This window comes from Ylistrum balloti, unplaced genomic scaffold (assembly GCF_031769215.1).
Source record: "Ylistrum balloti isolate Yb309-2 unplaced genomic scaffold, AGI_CSIRO_Ybal_v1 Utg370518, whole genome shotgun sequence".
Classification (NCBI taxonomy): Eukaryota; Metazoa; Mollusca; class Bivalvia; order Pectinida; family Pectinidae; genus Ylistrum; species Ylistrum balloti.
This window is the reverse complement of record NW_026782332.1, coordinates 53,898-73,489: the sequence shown is the minus strand read 5'-3', so window position 1 is coordinate 73,489 and position 19,592 is coordinate 53,898. Positions and strand designations below refer to the sequence as shown.

Sequence of the window (19,592 nt, the reverse complement as noted above, 5' to 3'; positions counted from 1 at the left end):
ACTAAGGTAAAAACAAAAAAGGCCTACATGATGTATATGTCACCCGTTCCTATTACTCGTGATGCAAATGCTGTATGCACAATTAAGGTGAAAGCAAAAACAACATCACCAAGAGTATATCAAGAAAACCGGTGTGGATTTTATGTGAAGTACATGAAAAAAATTTACTGCCTAACACGGAGAAGACGAGCCAAGAGTTATACAGGATAGAAAAGGTCGTCAAGAAGGGGAAAACAAAGTCCTTGGTCAAGTGGAAAGGGTATCCAGAGTCGTTCAATTCGTGGGTCAGCAATAAGGAGCTAGTTACATTATAACATTCTTTTCTTTAAGTCATTTTAAAATAGTATTATGTTCTTGAAGTTTTTTTTTTTTTATATATTTTCGTTTTCTTTAACTCATTTTTTTCCCTTAGGTAACCATGTTTAACCATGTTTAAACATACAATCGAATTTCAACCATTGTTGTGGTTGGATATGTGAAAATGTCCCAGAATCGGCAATTTCCTACTACTGACGTGTGTCCCGTCCTCAGACAACTGTATGACGTTGTGTGGCACATTACCACACACGTAGATGTTTCCCTCCCTGTCCACATCTATTCCTCTGTTACCCTCCACAACATCATCATTTACCACATCCGTGTGACGATTGTCAGCCGACAGTCTGGACACTGCGACGCCTCCCCTGGTGTCGTTATAGACGCTGACGAGTGTGTGTCCCTGTACTGGTCATGTGTAAGACACGGACAGATCTTGTTATAGTGATGTAACAAGTCAGTCACGCCGTCCTGTGTTACACTGTATACTCCTCCTCCATATGTACTCACGACAAACCTCCCGTCTGTATGTGTGATACCAAGGCAATTACCGATGCCTGATATGTTGATCTCAGACGACAGGGAGAGTTTAGATGCCTCGACTTTTCACGACACAGACACCATTAGGACTGCAGACAGCGACCGCCACGGTATTGTCGTTCACCAGACACAGATCCAGGGGACGACCTCGAATGGTCAACTCGTCCAGGTACTGTCCTTTGTCTGTAAACAGCTTCAGCTTCTTGTTGTTGTAATCACTAACTACTATTTGATCACACGGAAGGTACACATTACCACGGATCCAGCAAACCGCTCTATCTGACGGAGACTTTATGGTGTTCTTTCCGATTTCCTTCACATGTCGTTCTGACAAGGGACGTGCGATATCAATATGTCCACCTTCGGCCATTGTCAAGGTCAAGGCTAGAAAACCTGAAAAATGAAAGTAAAAAGAAAATAACAACTGAATGGCATTTACATCGACACTAAAACAATAAAGGTCATATTTTGTCATTTTTTATTTTCTAATATTTTTATATAAGAAGATGGACTATTAAATCCTATTTTGTATGTCGTTTAATATCACTTGTTTATATATGTCATGTTGAATATATGCTTATCATACACACATCAAAGGGATTGACCGAGGCTAAAAGACTATAATATAAATGCCTTTCTACAAGAAGAAACTGAATATACAGGGACCGATCTCTCCGGGAACTAACCCTGTTAAATCCCCTTTTATTGTCACGACATAGGAAAACACTGTTAAAATCATCATTTTGAAAACATTGAACACGTGCAATATTTCATGAATATGGGTGGAAAACAAATCTATACAATGAACGTCTAACACTGTATGTATATATTTCTACCTGGAAACAATTGACTAGCTTGTAATGTATGGCAACACAAAATTAAATCAACATCAATTTCATAAAAAAAAACTCTTTAAAAAAGATCGGGAGTAGAATTTATATTAACTCTTGAAACTATCAGCAAAAACTATATTTGAAATTCAACATGAAAAAAACTTAATATCTTTTATGATTTGTTTAGTTACTTCCTTTTGCATAAGGTGAGTGGTAATTGTACCACTGTAGGGTGAGTGGTAATTGTATCGCTGTAAGGTGAGTGGTAATTGTACCACTGTAAGGTGAGTGGTAATTGTACCGCTGTAAGGTGAGTGGTAATTGTACCGCTGTAAGGTGAGTGGTAATTGTACCAGTGGTAATTGTACCGCTGTAAGGTGAGTGGTAATTGTACCGCTGTAAGGTGAGTGGTAATTGTACCGCTGTAAGGTGAGTGGTAATTGTACCGCTGTAAGGTTTAGTGGTAATTGTATCGCTGTAAGGTGAGTGGTAATTGTACCGCTGTAAGGTGAGTGGTAATTGTACCGCTGTAAGGTTTAGTGGTAATTGTACCACTGTAAGGTGAGTGGTAATTGTACCACTGTAGGGTGAATTGTAATTGTACCACTGTGTTATGAAGACTTAAGACTTTGTCTTACCTCACTGTGTTATGAAGATTTAAGACTTTATCTTACCTCACTGTGTTATGAAGATTTAAGACTTTGTCTTACCTCACTGTGTTATGAAGATTTAAGACTTTATCTTACCTCACTGTGTTATGAAGACTTAACTACGGAGTGTTCAAAATCCACATTGAATCCTTGATTGTATTTTGTGACAACCCTTTAACAAAGGAAATTCCTCTGTCTAGAATCTTTTTATTAAAGTAATTCAGGGAGTCCGTCAGGATAGTGATACCGAGTTTTGCTCCATGTCAAAGAAAGGGTAAGGGTATATCCTACATATCCTACATTACCCGTACTGGTTATGAAGACTTAAGGGTATATCCTACATTAACCTTACTGATTATGAAGACTTAAGTGTATATCCTACATTAACCTTACTGATTATGAAGACTTAAGGGTATATCCTACATTAACCTTACTGATTATAAAGACTTAAGGGTATATCCTACATTAACCTTACTGATTATGAAGACTTAAGGGTATATCCTACATTAACCTTACTGATTATGAAGACTTAAGGGTATATCCTACATTAACCTTACTGATTATGAAGACTTAAGGGTATATCCTACATTAACCTTACTGATTATGAAGACTTAAGGGTATATCCTACATTAACCTTACTGATTATAAAGACTTAAGGGTATATCCCACATTAACCTTACTGATTATGAAGACTTACGACTATATTACTGTCATTGCGTATTTCCTTAAGTATGTTTATATGGCAAATATGGTCAATTTTGTTCAATTTTTACAAAAAATTATTTTAGAAGGATGGAAAAAACCATCAGTACGATTGAATAAAAAGATGTTGAATAGGATTTGTATAGGATGGTGACTAGGATTTGTATAGGATGGTGAATAGGATTTGTATAGAATGGTGATAAGGATGGTGACTAGGATTTGTATAGGATGGTGACTAGGATGGTAACTAGGATTTGTATAGGATGGTGACTAGGATGGTGACTAGGATTTGTATAGGATGGTGACTAGATTTGTATAGGATGGTGACTAGGATTTGTATAGGATGGTGAATAGGATTTGTATAGAATGGTGATAAGGATGGTGACTAGGATTTGTATAGGATGGTGACTAGGATGGTAACTAGGATTTGTATAGGATGGTGACTAGGATTTGTATAGGATGGTGAATAGGATGGTGACTAGGATTTGTATAGGATGGTGACTAGATTTGTATAGGATGGTGACTAGGATTTGTATAGGATGGTGACTAGGATTTGTATAGGATGGTGACTAGATTTGTATAGGATGGTGACTAGGATGGTAACTAGGATTTGTATAGGATGGTGACTAGGATGGTGACTAGGATTTGTATAGGATGGTGACTAGGATTTGTATAGGATGGTGAATAGGATTTGTATAGAATGGTGATAAGGATGGTGACTAGGATTTGTATAGGATGGTGACTAGGATGGTGACTAGGATTTGTATAGGATGGTGTGTTTGGGGATATAGAAATCTGTGATATCTGCCCTTTTATACCGCTGTGTGTGGGGATATAGAAATCTGTGATATCTGCCCTTTTATACTGCTGTGTTTGGGGATATAGAAATCTGTGATATCTGCCCTTTTATACTGCTGTGTTTGGGGATATAGAAATCTGTGATATCTGCCCTTTTATACTGCTGTGTGTGGGGATATAGAAATCTGTGATATCTGCCCTTTTATACTGCTGTGTGTGGGGATATAGAAATCTATGTTATCTGCCCTTTTATACTGCTGTGTTTGGGGATATAGAAATCTATGTTATCTGCCCTTTTATACTGCTGTGTTTGGGGATATAGAAATCTATGTTGTCTGCCCTTTTATACTGCTGTGTTTGGGGATATAGAAATCTATGTTATCTGCCCTTTTATACTGCTGTGTTTGGGGATATAGAAATCTGTGATATCTGCCCTTTTATACTGCTGTGTGTGGGGATATAGAAATCTATGTTATCTTCCCTTTTATACTGCTGTGTTTGGGGATATAGAAATCTGTGATATCTGCCCTTTTATACTGCTGTGTTTGGGGATATAGAAATCTATGATATCTGCCCTTTTATACTGCTGCGTGTGGGGATATAGAAATCTGTGCTATCTGCCCTTTTATACCGCTGTGTGTGGGGATATAGAAATCTGTGATATCTTCCCTTTTATACTGCTGTGTGAGGGGATAGAGAAATCTGTGATATCTGCCCTTTTATATAGCGCTGTGTGTGGGGATATAGAAATCTGTGATATCTACCCTTTTATACTACTGTGTTTGGGGATATAGAAATCTGTGATATCTTCCCTTTTATACTGCTGTGTGAGGGGACAGAGAAATCTGTGATATCTGCCCTTTTATACTGCTGTGTGTGGGGATATAGAAATCTGTGATATCTACCCTTTTATACTGCTGTGTGAGGGGATAGAGAAATCTGTGATATCTGCCCTTTTATACCGCTGTGTGTGGGGATATAGAAATCTGTGATATCTACCCTTTTATACTACTGTGTTTGGGGATATAGAAATCTGTGATATCTTCCCTTTTATACTGCTGTGTGAGGGGATAGAGAAATCTGTGATATCTGCCCTTTTATACCGCTGTGTGTGGGGATATAGAAATCTGTGATATCTACTCTTTTATACTACTGTGTTTGGGGATATAGAAATCTGTGATATCTTCCCTTTTATACTGCTGTGTGAGGGGACAGAGAAATCTGTGATATCTGCCCTTTTATACTGCTGTGTGTGGGGATATAGAAATCTGTGATATCTACCCTTTTATACTACTGTGTTTGGGGATATAGAAATCTGTGATATCTGCCCTTTTATACTGCTGTGTTTGGGGATATAGAAATCTATGATATCTTCCCTTTTATACTGCTGTGTGTGGGGATATAGAAATCTATAATATCTGCCGTTTTGAAATATCTGCCCTTTTCGAAGTCTTACATATTGTATGAATTAGGAGTTTCCCCATTACATCAATATTAACTTTTTATCTAATATGCTCACATGAGATATCAGTCTCATTTGCATATATTGAAACACATGAGCTTCTGATCTAAGAATCTCATTGGTCTGGGAATGTGATGCTTGATAAATGAAGACAGTTAAGAAATGTAGCCCAATATCTCGATTGGTGTTGCGCTTGGATTGATGTCCATATTTGGGAGTTAGGTAACGTCGAGAGGGGTCAGTAGTTGAATGTCTGACCTCTCGACAGTATTAGTCAGCTGTTAGTAAGACAGTATAGAGAGGACCATGGGTTAATTTTGTTCATTTTATAAAGAATTAATTCTAAAAAGAAGATTAAAACAGTTAGTTTTTCTCAAAATAAATCATGTACTCGAAGCTTTATGTACACAGACTATATAGGTAATACGTGTAGCTTTATATAGACAGATTATATAGGTACTACGTGTAGCTTAATGTACACAGACTATATAGGTACTACGTGTAGCTTAATGTACACAGACTATATAGGTACTACGTGTAGCTTAATGTACACAGACTATATAGGTAATACGTGTAGCTTAATGTACACAGATTATATAGGTAATACGTGTAGCTTTATATACACAGATTATATAGGTACTACGTGTAGCTTAATGTACACAGACTATATAGGTACTACGTGTAGCTTTATGTACACAGACTATATAGGTAATACGTGTAGCTTTATGTACACACACTATATAGGTACTACGTGTAGCTTAATGTACACAGACTATATAGGTAATACGTGTAGCTTTATGTACACAGACTATATAGGTACTACGTGTAGCTTTATGTACACAGATTATATAGGTAATACGTGTAGCTTTATGTACACAGACTATATAGGTACTACGTGTAGCTTTATGTACACAGATTATATAGGTAATACGTGTAGCTTTATGTACACAGACTATATAGGTACTACGTGTAGCTTTATGTACACAGACTATATAGGTAATACGTGTAGCTTTATGTACACAGACTATATAGGTACTACGTGTAGCTTAATGTACACGGACTATATAGGTAATACGTGTAGCTTAATGTACACGGACTATATAGGTACTACGTGTAGCTTTATGTACACAGACTATATAGGTACTACGTGTAGCTTAATGTACACAGACTATATAGGTACTACGTGTAGCTTTATGTACACAGACTATATAGGTACTACGTGTAGCTTAATGTACACAGACTATATAGGTACTACGTGTAGCTTAATGTACACGGACTATATAGGTAATACGTGTAGCTTTATGTACACAGACTATATAGGTAATACGTGTAGCTTTATGTACACAGACTATATAGGTACTACGTGTAGCTTAATGTACACGGACTATATAGGTAATACGTGTAGCTTTATGTACACAGACTATATAGGTACTACGTGTAGCTTAATGTACACAGACTATATAGGTAATACGTGTAGCTTTATGTACACAGACTATATAGGTACTACGTGTAGCTTAATGTACACACACTATATAGGTAATACGTGTAGCTTTATGTACACACACTATATAGGTACTACGTGTAGCTTTATGTACACAGATTATATAGGTAATACGTGTAGCTTTATGTACACAGACTATATAGGTACTACGTGTAGCTTAATGTACACGGACTATATAGGTAATACGTGTAGCTTTATGTACACAGACTATATAGGTACTACGTGTAGCTTAATGTACACAGACTATATAGGTAATACGTGTAGCTTTATGTACACGGACTATATAGGTACTACGTGTAGCTTAATGTACACGGACTATATAGGTAATACGTGTAGCTTTATGTACACGGACTATATAGGTACTGCGTGTAGCTTTATGTACACGGACTATATAGGTAATGCGTGTAGCTTTATGTACACGTACTATATAGGTACTACGTGTAGCTTTATGTACACGGACTATATAGGTACTGCGTGTAGCTTTATGTACACGGACTATATAGGTACTGCGTGTAGCTTTATCTACACGGACTATATAGGTACTGCGTGCAGCTTTATGTACACGGACTATATAGATACTGCGTGTAGCTTTATATACACGGACTATAAAGGTACTGCGTGTAGCTTTATGTACACGGACTATATAGGTACTGCGTGTAGCTTTATGTACACGTACTATAAAGGTACTACGTGTAGCTTTATATACACGGACTATAAAGGTACTACGTGTAGCTTTATATACACGGACTATAAAGGTACTGCATGTAGCTTTATATACACGGACTATATAGGTACTACGTGTAGCTTTATATACACGGACTATATAGGTACTGCGTGTAGCTTTATATACACGGACTATAAAGGTACTACGTGTAGCTTTATATACTCGGACTATAAAGGTACTGCGTGTAGCTTTATATACACGGACTATATAGGTACTACGTGTAGCTTTATATACACGGACTATATAGGTACTGCGTGTAGCTTTATATACACGGACTATAAAGGTACTACGTGTAGCTTTATATACACGGACTATAAAGGTACTACGTGTAGCTTTATATACACGGACTATAAAGGTACTACGTGTAGCTTTATATACACGGACTATAAAGGTACTACGTGTAGCTTTATATACACGGACTATAAAGGTACTACGTGTAGCTTTATATACACGGACTATAAAGGTACTACGTGTAGCTTTATATACACGGACTAAGCTTTATATACACGGACTATAAAGGTACTACGTGTAGCTTTATATACACGGACTATAAAGGTACTGCGTGTAGCTTTATATACACGGACTATAAAGGTACTACGTGTAGCTTTATATACACGGACTATAAAGGTACTACGTGGAAATCTTATAGGTTATTTCCTCGAATTCTCATTACAAAAAGACAGAGTTTAACCTTACTTAGGAATCACCTTGTATCTGATCATCTGTGTCAATTTGTGTACGTTTTCAAAAACGAAGTGAAGTTACCATTGCGTCGTATCAGTCATCCTCTTGTAGTCAAATAAATTGAAATTGTCTCGAGATTAAAATGAAGTGAAGGAATTTCAGTATATACATTTTCATGTATTTAATTTATGTAGAAGGAAATCTTTACTTAGCATTAAATGTTTTCAGCAGATGAATCAGTATTTAAATGTTTTATTCAGAAAAAGTATCACTAAACGGGGGTTTACCTCCAGGCCAAGGTCATGAGTAAGTTCCGGTGTCTGGTCACATATTATATGTCTAATAGCTTCTTGGCGCTGGCTACCTCTCGGCTAACGAAATCTTGTTACCTCACGGGTATGTTAAGGTCCCTGTAGGCTTGTTACCCCCCGACGAAGTCACGCTGTCTTGTTACCTCCCTGATATGTCAAGGTCCCTGTAGGCTTGTTACCCCCCGACTAAGTCACGCTGTCTTGTTACCTCCCGACTAAGTCACGTTGTCTTGTTACCTCCCTGATATGTCAAGGTCCCTGTAGGCTTGTTACCTTCCTACTAAGTCACGCTGTCTTGTTACCTCCCTGATATGTTAATGTCCCTGTAGGCTTGTTACCTCCCGACTAAGTCACGCTGTCTTGTTACCTTGTTTTTATGATATTCAAATGATGCATTCGAGTAAAACTTAATATCGTTTATTAAACAAGAGATCCCATAGGAAATCTTTACTCGGCAAAATCCAAGATGGTCGTTTCTCGGTCGTTTTGTATTTCTGATTAGAACGAAAATCAAACGGGCACAACTAGGGACCAAGGGGAGCCTACACATGGAATTTGAGAAAGATCCATGGAGTAGTTTTCGAGAAATAACGATAACAAACTTAAATGAAAAACCCAAGATGGCCACCTATTGGCTAGTTTGTTTTTCTGATCAATCTCAGAATTACTTAGGCACCTATGTATGAAATTTGAGAAGGATCTATACAGCAGTTCTCAAGAAATAGCGAAAACAAACTTGCAAAGTGAAAATCCAAGATGGCTATTTGTCGGCCATTTTTTTTAAAATCAGAAATAAAATAGAATGGACACGACTAGGGACAAAGAGGAACGTCTTTATGAAATATGAGAGAGATCAATCCAGTACTTTTAAAAAAAATAGCGATAACAAACTTTCAAAGTCAAAATCCGAAATGGCCACCTGTTGGCCATTTTGTTTTTCTGATCAGTCCCAAAATTACATGGGCACAACTAGAGACCATAGATATCTTCATTTGAAATTTTAGAAATATCCATATATTGCTTTTGAAGAAATAGCGATAACAAACTTCATTGAAAAAATCCAAGATGGCCACCTGTCGGCCATTTTTGTAATCACTACCAAAATCAAACGGACACAACTAGGGACCAAGGGAAACCTATATATGTAATTTCAGAAAGATCCATCCAGTATTTCTTAATTACTAGCGATAACAAAAAATGTTAATGGACGGACGGACCACTTACCACAGACGCAGGACGATTAGAATAGCCCAACGATGATGATGGGCTAAAATAACAAAAAAGCAAAACAAACAAACATTCTGTCCGATTCTGTCCGATCCTGTCCGATTCTGTCCGATCCTCCAAATTGTCATTCGAGTTTTGCGCGACCAAAACAGATATGAGTGTTTTATGTAATATGTCTCCATTTTTCCTAAGTACAGGACATATTTTCCTGACGGGGTAATGTGTAGAACCAAATTGTTAGATCGCATTATAGACACTCAGTGATTTTCCCCAATAAAAATGGCTTCCAGAAGGATTTCTCATGCTCAAAATTAGTTGTAGAGAAGGAACTGGTCCCTGGTCAGCTCAGCACCTATTGTGTTATGTGAAAGATGGATCACTATGGTTCAGTGTTGACTATAGGAAACTAAACTCTGTAACTTAGAAAAATGGTTACCCCCTACCAAAAACGGTATTAAATACAATTTCGGATGCGGAATGGTTTTCGGTCCTTGATTTAGCAAGCGGCTATTGGCAGTGCCGTATGGATGAAAAAGACAAAGCTAAAACAGCTTTTGCCACTCACAAAGGGCTCTACCAGTTTAATACCTTTTGGGCTCTGGAAAACCCCAGCGACCTTTCCGTGGCTTATGCATTGGTGCTAGGGGGCTTACATGGGTCAAAATGGTAATGTTATTTAGACGATGTCATTGTATTTGTTTCCACATTTGAAATTGCTTCGTCAAACCTGAAAAGTGTTTTTGAATTCTTTAGAATAGCCATTCTTAAATTGAAACCAAAGAAATGTACCCTTTTGCAAACCCATGTTTCATATCCATGTCACAAACTGTCAGAGGCTGGTGTAAGTTGTGACCCCGACAAGGTCAAGGCCGTCCAGAAATGGACTTCACTTACATCATCTACAGAAGTTCAAAGCTTTTTTTAGAACTCTCAGGGTATTATAGGAAACTTATCTCTAATTACTTAGATATATCTGCACTTTTAACTAAATTGACTAGAAAAGTGTCTGGCATACTTTGTGGCATTAGAAGATTTGTTAATCTCAAGCCATATACTTTAATGTCCTCAGAGTACAGGTACATCTATTTTAGACTGTAATGCAGGCAACTCAGTCAATAGTTAGGTGTGCTGTGTCTCAAATACAAGAGGGAAAAGAAAAGGTTCTCTGTTATGTAAGTGAAACATTCAGTAGGCCCCGACAGAATCGTTGCACCGCTCGCAAGGAAGCTGCTGTTAGTTTTGTTGGGCACTCTGGGCGCTATATTGGGGGTTTTATCATGCAGCCTTAGCTTGGTTGGAAAATTTCAAAGAGCCTGAAAGTTTAATGGCTAGGTGGTCAGTGCTATTGATATGTTTTACACCAGCCGGGTCACCACAGTAACGCTAATGGGTTATCACGCCAACCGTAAAGCGATGTGGAAGGGAAACTTGCCCAGATGATGTTGAGGCCACAGTAAATAGTATTTCAATGATGAAAATCTACCAGATGAATCTCAAGATGAATTCCCCAACCGGATACATTCTTGTTGTGGGGAGGGATGAAAGAAAGGAACAGGATGACGACCCCTATATATCCAGGTTTAAACAATTTAAAGCTGATTGGTCAGAAAACCTAAAAAGGCAGGAACAGTAGGCATAGCTTATGAAAATTCGTGTATACTATAAAATGTGGGAGAGAATGATTTTATCCAAGGATGGGTTACAGTATGTTACAGATACTGAACCTGATAGTAACAGTGTATAGGGCGCTAGATCCTGTTACAGAGCAAAGTTTGTATCAATTGCACGAAGCAGCAGGTCATCTGGGTCAAACTATATCTCAGATTAAAAGGTTTTCTCGACCTGGTTTGTCTGATAATGTGAAGAGGGGAGGGGTTACAGATACTATAGAGGGGATACTTTTATGATGGCCAGAAAGAAGTTTCCGGATACCACGTGACACTAAAACTATAATAATGTGTATCGTTTATAGTGTGTACTGAACGAGTCAGTCTGAGGGCGGAGTTCCGAGAAAACCTCTTAAAGCTGTATCAGGCGACCCAACAACTCACCACATAAGTCCCCTTACACCAGATAAAATCATATCTGGTGTAAGGATATTTGAATGAACACACTTCAAAAATACTATTTTTAAACAAAAATATGACTTTAATCAAATATATCATTAAATAGATACTATATCAAATAACGTTAATATTTTACACCTAGTACCTACGTGTACAGTTTTATAGACTCTAGTGCCTCTACCTCTCATAGTCGCTAGGCTGGCTATTATCATAATACATCGATGTTTGTCGCTCGGGGCGCTCTGTTCAAAGTGACCAGGGTGCCAGGTAAACTTTCCAACATTCAACACTCGCATACTATACATAGACAATAAGTACTTGACAAACAAATTGACTACGCATTACGTCACATCCTGTTAGGTTTTTCTAAGAGAGTGACATGTCACTCTGTGGTCACATGGTGTCATACCATCGTCACTTGTGGTCACATTGAGTCTAACAATTGTTATTTGTGGTCACATGGAGTCATACCATTGTCACTTGTGGTCACATGGAGTCATACCATTGTCACTTGTGGTCACACTTTGTCGGGTATGAATGGTTTGAATACTGACGATTCTACTTTCCCTTTCATCTCTAGTTCCATCAATTCTTTTTTTATTAACTATTCTCTTTTCTGTCTCTTATTTGCTATATTCGTTTACAAAACACGCTGTATACATGCATATCGTCAGTCTGACGACAGCTCCGGAAAATGTACAACTCACCTTTTCTCTACTCTCTCTCTCTCTGACAGGTCTGTAGTAAGGTGAGTGTCTCGTCTATGTCTTGTGTTGTGCAGTAATCTTCCGGAAAACCCGGAAATGTCTGTTGCGTCAGTGTGTACGTCCTAGCTACTCCCAACAGTAGTCGCCCGAAAGTGTGTTGTTTACTGGGGCTTTGCGGTGTTTCGTCCTTTTTTTTATTATTTCTATATGTAATAAAAATTATATTGAAACGTATATGTGTGTTATCTATTGTGTGGTACCGACTGGAACCCCAAACTTGACCTAGGTTATTTGTACATGTAAGTAGAATCCTCCTACACATGTATCTAGCCTGGAACTATATATTAATCATCTGGGCTTTTAACAGCGCCAGTTGCATGTGGGAGAGGTGGTATAAGTATTATCTGTGAAACGAAAGTATTTTGTTACATGTGTTTTCGGGTAGGGGATGCCAGTAGAGGTGTGTTTCCTGGAGGTGAAAGTAAATCTAATAAACGAACACCGACAAGCGGTCCACAAGCGATATCGCCTTCACCATTGGTAATGCGCTATCACGGATTGTAATAACGTGTCCTGACCAAAGTAAATGAAATGGCTGTTGTTTTCACTTTTCTAACCCTTATAGATTAAGATCAGCACGTTTCGCCATAGAAGCCGAAGACGATCTTATTAATTATAATAGTAAAAAATCCAAATCGGTTTGTTTAATCAACCGAAGTTATTCCGTCATTAAAAACCTTATTTATATATTCGAACATAAATGCATGTCGAGCTAAAATTACTCGATTTCAATAATTGGTTAATTCAAAATACTTTCTCACGCAGACAAATTGAAATATTTAGCATAAAAGTACGAGTTTTTCTACTTTTAAACGTCAGGTTTTCTACTTTCTAGATCAAGTGTCCGACATCTTTTATCCCATCCGACCATTGATATCTGTTACGCAAGGATGATACAAATATTATGAACTTCTTGCTCGAAGCTCGATAGAATTTCTTAAAACTGCCAGTTTAGGTCTGTTTGCATATTCGATATTCGATATTATGATTATTTTCGCTGTCAGCACCAATGGAAAATATCATGACAAAATTTTCTTGTGCAACTCTGTGTGGACAAGACGAAAAGACTAGTTTGGTCCTTTGGTGTACATCAAACGGATCTCGAGATTATATAACGGTATATTGTTGTGACTTTGAAGTTAGATATCGCTCCTTTGTAATCTTCAAAAAAATCAGTAGAGATTTTGTATTTTAAGTCAGTACAGGTTTTGTATTACAAGTCAGTAGAGATTTTGTATTATAATTCAGTACATGTTTTGTATTCTTAGTCAGTAGAGATTTTGTATAATAAGTCAGTAGAGATTTTGTATAAGTCAGTAGAGATTTTGTATTATAAGTCAGTAGAGATTTTGTATTATAAGTCAGTAAAAGTTTTGTATTCTTAGTCAGTAGAGATTTTGTATTATAATTCAGTACATGTTTTGTATTCTTAGTCAGTAGAGATTTTGTATTATAATTCAGTAGAGATTTTGTATAATAAGTCAGTAGAGATTTTGTATTATAAGTCAGTAGAGATTTTGTATTATAATTCAGTACATGTTTTGTAGATTTTTGTATTATAATTCAGTAGATTTTGTTTATATGTCAGTTATTTGTATGATAAGTCAGTAGAGATTTTGTATTATAAGTCAGTAGAGATTTTGTATTATAAGTCAGTAGAGATTTTGTATTATAAGTCAGTAGAGATTTTGTATTATAATTCAGTCAGTTTTGTAGAGATTTTGTATTATAAGTCAGTAGAGATTTTGTATTATAAGTCAGTAGATATTTAATTCATGATAAGTCAGTAGAGATTTTGTATAATAAGTCAGTAGAGATTTTGTATTATAAGTCAGTAGAGATTTTGTATTATATGTCAGTAGATTTTGTATTTAAGTCAGTATTTTGTATAGTCAGTAGAGATTTTGTATTATAAGTCAGTAGAGATTTTGTATTATAAGTCAGTAGAGATTTTGTATTATAAGTCAGTAGATATTTGTATGATAAGTCAGTAGAGATTTTGTATTATAAGTCAGTAGAGATTTTGTATTATATGTCAGTAGATATTTGTATGATAAGTCAGTAGAGATTTTGTATTATAAGTCAGTAGAGATTTTGTATTATAAGTCAGTAGATATTTGTATGATAAGTCAGTAGAGATTTTGTATTATAAGTCAGTAGAGATTTTGTATTATAAGTCAGTAGATATTTGTATAATAAGTCAGTAGAGATTTTGTATTATAAGTCAGTAAAAGTTTTGTAATCTTAGGCAGTATAGGTTTTGTGTTGTAAGACAGTAAGTGTTTTTATCGAAGGTCAGTCTATCAATTTTAGCCAATATATCGTTAGTTATGTAAGCAAGCATCATCGTTTTAAATGTAAGTATAGTTCATCACTGCCCTTATACGCTTTTTAATGAATGCATTGAAGCGGTGTTTGTGATGTATCATAACAGTTAATATCGAGAAATAGGGCGTTTTTATTGATTAAATTCGTGTTTATCAAGGACCGGAAGCAGGAAGAACAAAGACCTGATATAAGAAGAGATAACAAAGTTTCCAGATGAAGAAACAAATCTCAGGACTGATGTACATATAATTACTGTGGGAAACAGCTATTCAAAATAAAATTGATCATTACGAATTGAACTTATATTTACAATAAAATAAAAGTTTTCTATCTTATTTATATTTCTTCGTTCTGTATAACCGCCAAATGTTATCAAAAAGCGTATAAAATATTAAAAACTTTTGACAATTTCTATGTTCACGTTATCATATTTCGAACATTAATCATTTCTTATATTCTGCCATTTCTAAAAATACTCGTATTATAGACACAGACATACCCGTCATCTCTATTTACCCTACCAGCCTCCCCCCCCAAAAGAAGAATAAAGAATAGCATGTCCGATGTTTAGTGCGAACAGAAATTAGAAATTAAAACCATCAAATTTAATCCCGTCGAAAATATCAAAATTTCCGGCTATTTAAAGTAAAGTAGATCTTTACAAACTCTTGGGCTTGAAGTACATTTTAAGCAGGCTTTTAAGTTCATACTTCCTCTTTCATATAGTTCATATAGAATACACATGATTTGACATCATATGTTGTTTTATTGAATCACGTGATGTTGACTGTCGTATATCAGTAACAATCGAGTCATAAAGATCTTGAGAGAAAAGTACATTAGTTTAACCTTTGACTTTAGGTTATTCCACTATTGCACCATGTGTGGGTCAAACTAAACTTTAAACTTATAGGAAATTTGCATTTTATAAATAACATCAATGTTAAGAACTTCCTGACTTCCTTGCAAAAGAATCATGATCAGAAAAGTGTTGCGAATCGAAACACAGACCAAATGTCTAAATCCAAACACTGGCCTTAGGTTAACATAGTAATAGTAACACATTATATAAAAATCTCCATTTGGTAGGCTGAGAGATAAGATCAACAGAAACATAGTTTCTTTTTCTTCGGTTTTTCAACTTTATTCAATCAAAAACATTGAAATGATTTATCACATTGTCAAGAACGGAAGTTTTACAGTGAATATCGGTTTCGTTGAAAGAGTACAGACATACATATATTCTCGTTTTCCGCTCGGCAATTGATCACGTGACAATAATAAAGTGTTCAATTTCCGTCGTAAATCAAACATCTTTTTCTAAAATTCGAAAGCATTGTATTACGGATTTTTAAAAAGGTCGACTGAATATTAAAGAGAAACAGTGGACATAGACACGAAACTCTTTACGTTTGTACATCAAAAAAGAAAGAATTAATTTTTTTGGCGTGAATGATCACCGGACGACGGTATAAAAACAGGGTTGTGTTTTGTATCTTAGTTGAAGTTTGGCATTCACAGCGAATGAAAAACTCTCACAGATAATTGCACTAGTGACTAGCAAAAGTAAGGCAGAATATTTGCTAAAAAGCAGAATTCCTTTCAGATTCAAAATGACTTTATTTGACGGAAGATATCCGTGATTTTAAAATTTTAATTACACTGAAACAGATTACAAAACCTGTTAACCCGTCTGAATTTAGATCTATGTTACATTTACAGAAATGTAAAACCAACAGCTATAATCGAAAAAAACAATTCTCGGTGAGATTATCTGTACACAGAACATTGAACTAGAACGCTGTATATATTAATATATGAGTGTCTCATTATTGAGGTCGAGAAACATTTCGTGGTTTCTCTCGGTATTTCCTGGTCATTTCCGCGAATCACGGAAAGGGAAAGTTATTTGGTTTACATTAGCCTTAGTTGTTGTATTGAATTCCTCTTAAAATAATACATTTTCTCATTTCGTTTAACACAAATAAATTCTCGATACCATTTTTAGACATGGTATTCGGCATATTGATTATATATATAGCAAATGACATAACTTATCTGCATTTAGATCTGTAGCAAAATTTTAAAAATATTGATGTCAGATGGTATCAATAGTCAATACCCTCAATTCTCCACAAGATTTAAATAAATCAACATTTCAGTTATTCTGTACTAAAAAATGTTTATTGGTTTGTAAATGCGAAGTGGCTGAATAACTTCTGGCATTAAAATGAAACTTGTTTTTGCTGGGTAAAAATATTTTCATAGAACGTGTAGAAAATGTAAATTTTAAAAACTATTTTTCATTGTTCATCCGGATTTGGTACAAGTTACTACCAATAAGTAATGCACAACAATTCTATCTTTAGTAATGTACATAAACATTCTGTACACTTTAAAGTCTGATGTTAAAGCTGATGCCAAACCGGTATCATTGTTTCAGTTCAATGGAAGCAACTTAATGTAACGGTATTCAAGCAAATCAATTATAACTCATCATCAAGGATTATTATTTAACTTATATATGTAAGCATATACATTGTTGTCTCCATCTAGTATATATTGGATGTTAAATGATTTTGTGAAACTAGTTTTTGATTTTTTGATTTTGCTTTTTTCGAGCTTTGATAAGCAGGAACTAAAACTAGACACGTTAAATAATAACAAATTAATTAATGAAAAGAGCAAAACGAGGGAGATAGAATGGAATTAAACACGACACGGGTAGCCATACTGTTGCGCCATTTAAAATGATGACGTATTAGCTTTGTCCATGACTTATCTGACTGACCCCGCCAGTAATAAAGCGTTATAGTCCACAAGTGATATACATATATATCACTGAATGAAAAGTTAAGTATATTGTATATTCATTAGTATGTCAAAGCAAAACTCAAACACACATTATGCACTATCAGCCATGCCTCCAAGAAACTAAACAGCGTTTCATTTGAATGTAAAATGCCGATAGTTCCTGTCGAAATTTTCTATCCATAAAACCGTATACAATTGGATTAATAGCATTGTTAAGGAAAATCATCCAAATTATAAAGTAAGACAGAGATCCATTATTATCCACAAAGTTTTGATAGAGACGTGGGTTGATATTCCTAATTACGGTGGTTAAGAGGTAAGGGAGATAAACACCGAACGAGATAACGGACACCACTAAGAAAACTTTAGTAACATTTCTACTTTTGACAAGCTTCTTTCTTTTCCTTTCATGCATTGATTTTAGAAATGCCTTTTCTTTTTCAGTTGACTGTCCGACTTTGTCACTTTTACTCGCCACCGAGTTATCTCGCTTCATGTCTGGGTCACGTGCAGCTGTGGACATAACGTAGCTGTCTGTAGTAATTTCTGAGTCTGGACTGGAATGTACTGGTGTGATTGAGATTGTGGTATCACTATATACGACATCCGGCTGCGACGTTAGGTGTTTTGTTCTTTGAGGGATACGTGTAGTGATATTGTTTTTCTGATGAATATATATCCTTCTACCAATCAAAATGTACGACACAATTGAAATTGTGATGCTGGTGACAAACGTTAATAACATAAATCCTCCGTAGACCCGTACAAACATTGATTTCTTCAGCTGATTCAACACTGAACATTTATAACCGGGCAATGAATGAGTCTTTGTTGTCTGCTGATTAACACCAAAAATCATAAATCCCGGGATGATGAAGACTATGAGCATGACGATAAAATTTAATCCACAGAGCACGCGAGTTGTTCGCTGGCTAAATTGGACACGAACTCTCTGACATACTTTCCTATAACGTTCCACAGCTATGAGATTCAAAAAAAGCAAGGAGTACGTTCCTACAATATTCATGGTTGTGAAGTACAACTTACAGAAAACAGAAGACTGCACCGAGTAGATGTTTCTGATAATATACAGTGAGGCTGGAATGCAGAACGTGCATCCTACAAAATCCACTGCAGTCAAACACAGTACCAACTTTTTGTACATATTTGCTTTGTATCTGAGCAAATAAACCAAAAACACGTGAACATTTCCAATCGTCCCCAATATACATGAGAGTATCAGAAAAGCCGTGATGGGAATCCCGGATCTCACGAATTCATCATAATCCTCCTGTTCTAAAGTATACGACGTATTCATCGACGAATTCATCTTATTTTCAAAATTTGAAAATTCAGCGCTGATGCCCTCAAAGCAAAAGTCACACAGTCTATGAACATACGATGTGTTAATGAAGTATATAAAATCACCGATCATAAGTTCAGGAAATTAAAATAATTAGTCATCATCTGGTAATACGATACTTAAACTATCTTCGGTTTCACTTTCAGATATATTGATGACCTCTTGTTTTTGAACAAGAGGTCACGTCAATCCTACATATCCTTAAGATATGAAAATTAAGGAAATGATATCCGCCACTAGACCAGCCTCTTCTCTTGATACTTTCGTTCCTCGGAACCACATGGACTGCTTACCACAAAGCGTGGTGATTTTAACTCCCCTATTGTGAATTTTCAATTTCTGCAACCCCAACTTGTTAAAATGTTTTGTCGATGAGGGCGTTTTACGGTCGCGATAGGTATGTGATTGAGACATATTTTCTCTTTTTCGTTGTTTTATACCTTGTTCTTATTTGAAAACGTAACCTTACTTGATTTGATAAATATTTACATAGCAGATGATGCAGAA

General features: G+C 36.0%; 1 pseudogene; it reads right to left on the bottom strand.

Moving 5' to 3' along the window:
- Nucleotides 1-451: 451 nt before the first annotated feature.
- Nucleotides 452-18,245, bottom strand: LOC132555813 (uncharacterized; annotated as a pseudogene).
- Nucleotides 18,246-19,592: the final 1,347 nt, after the last annotated feature.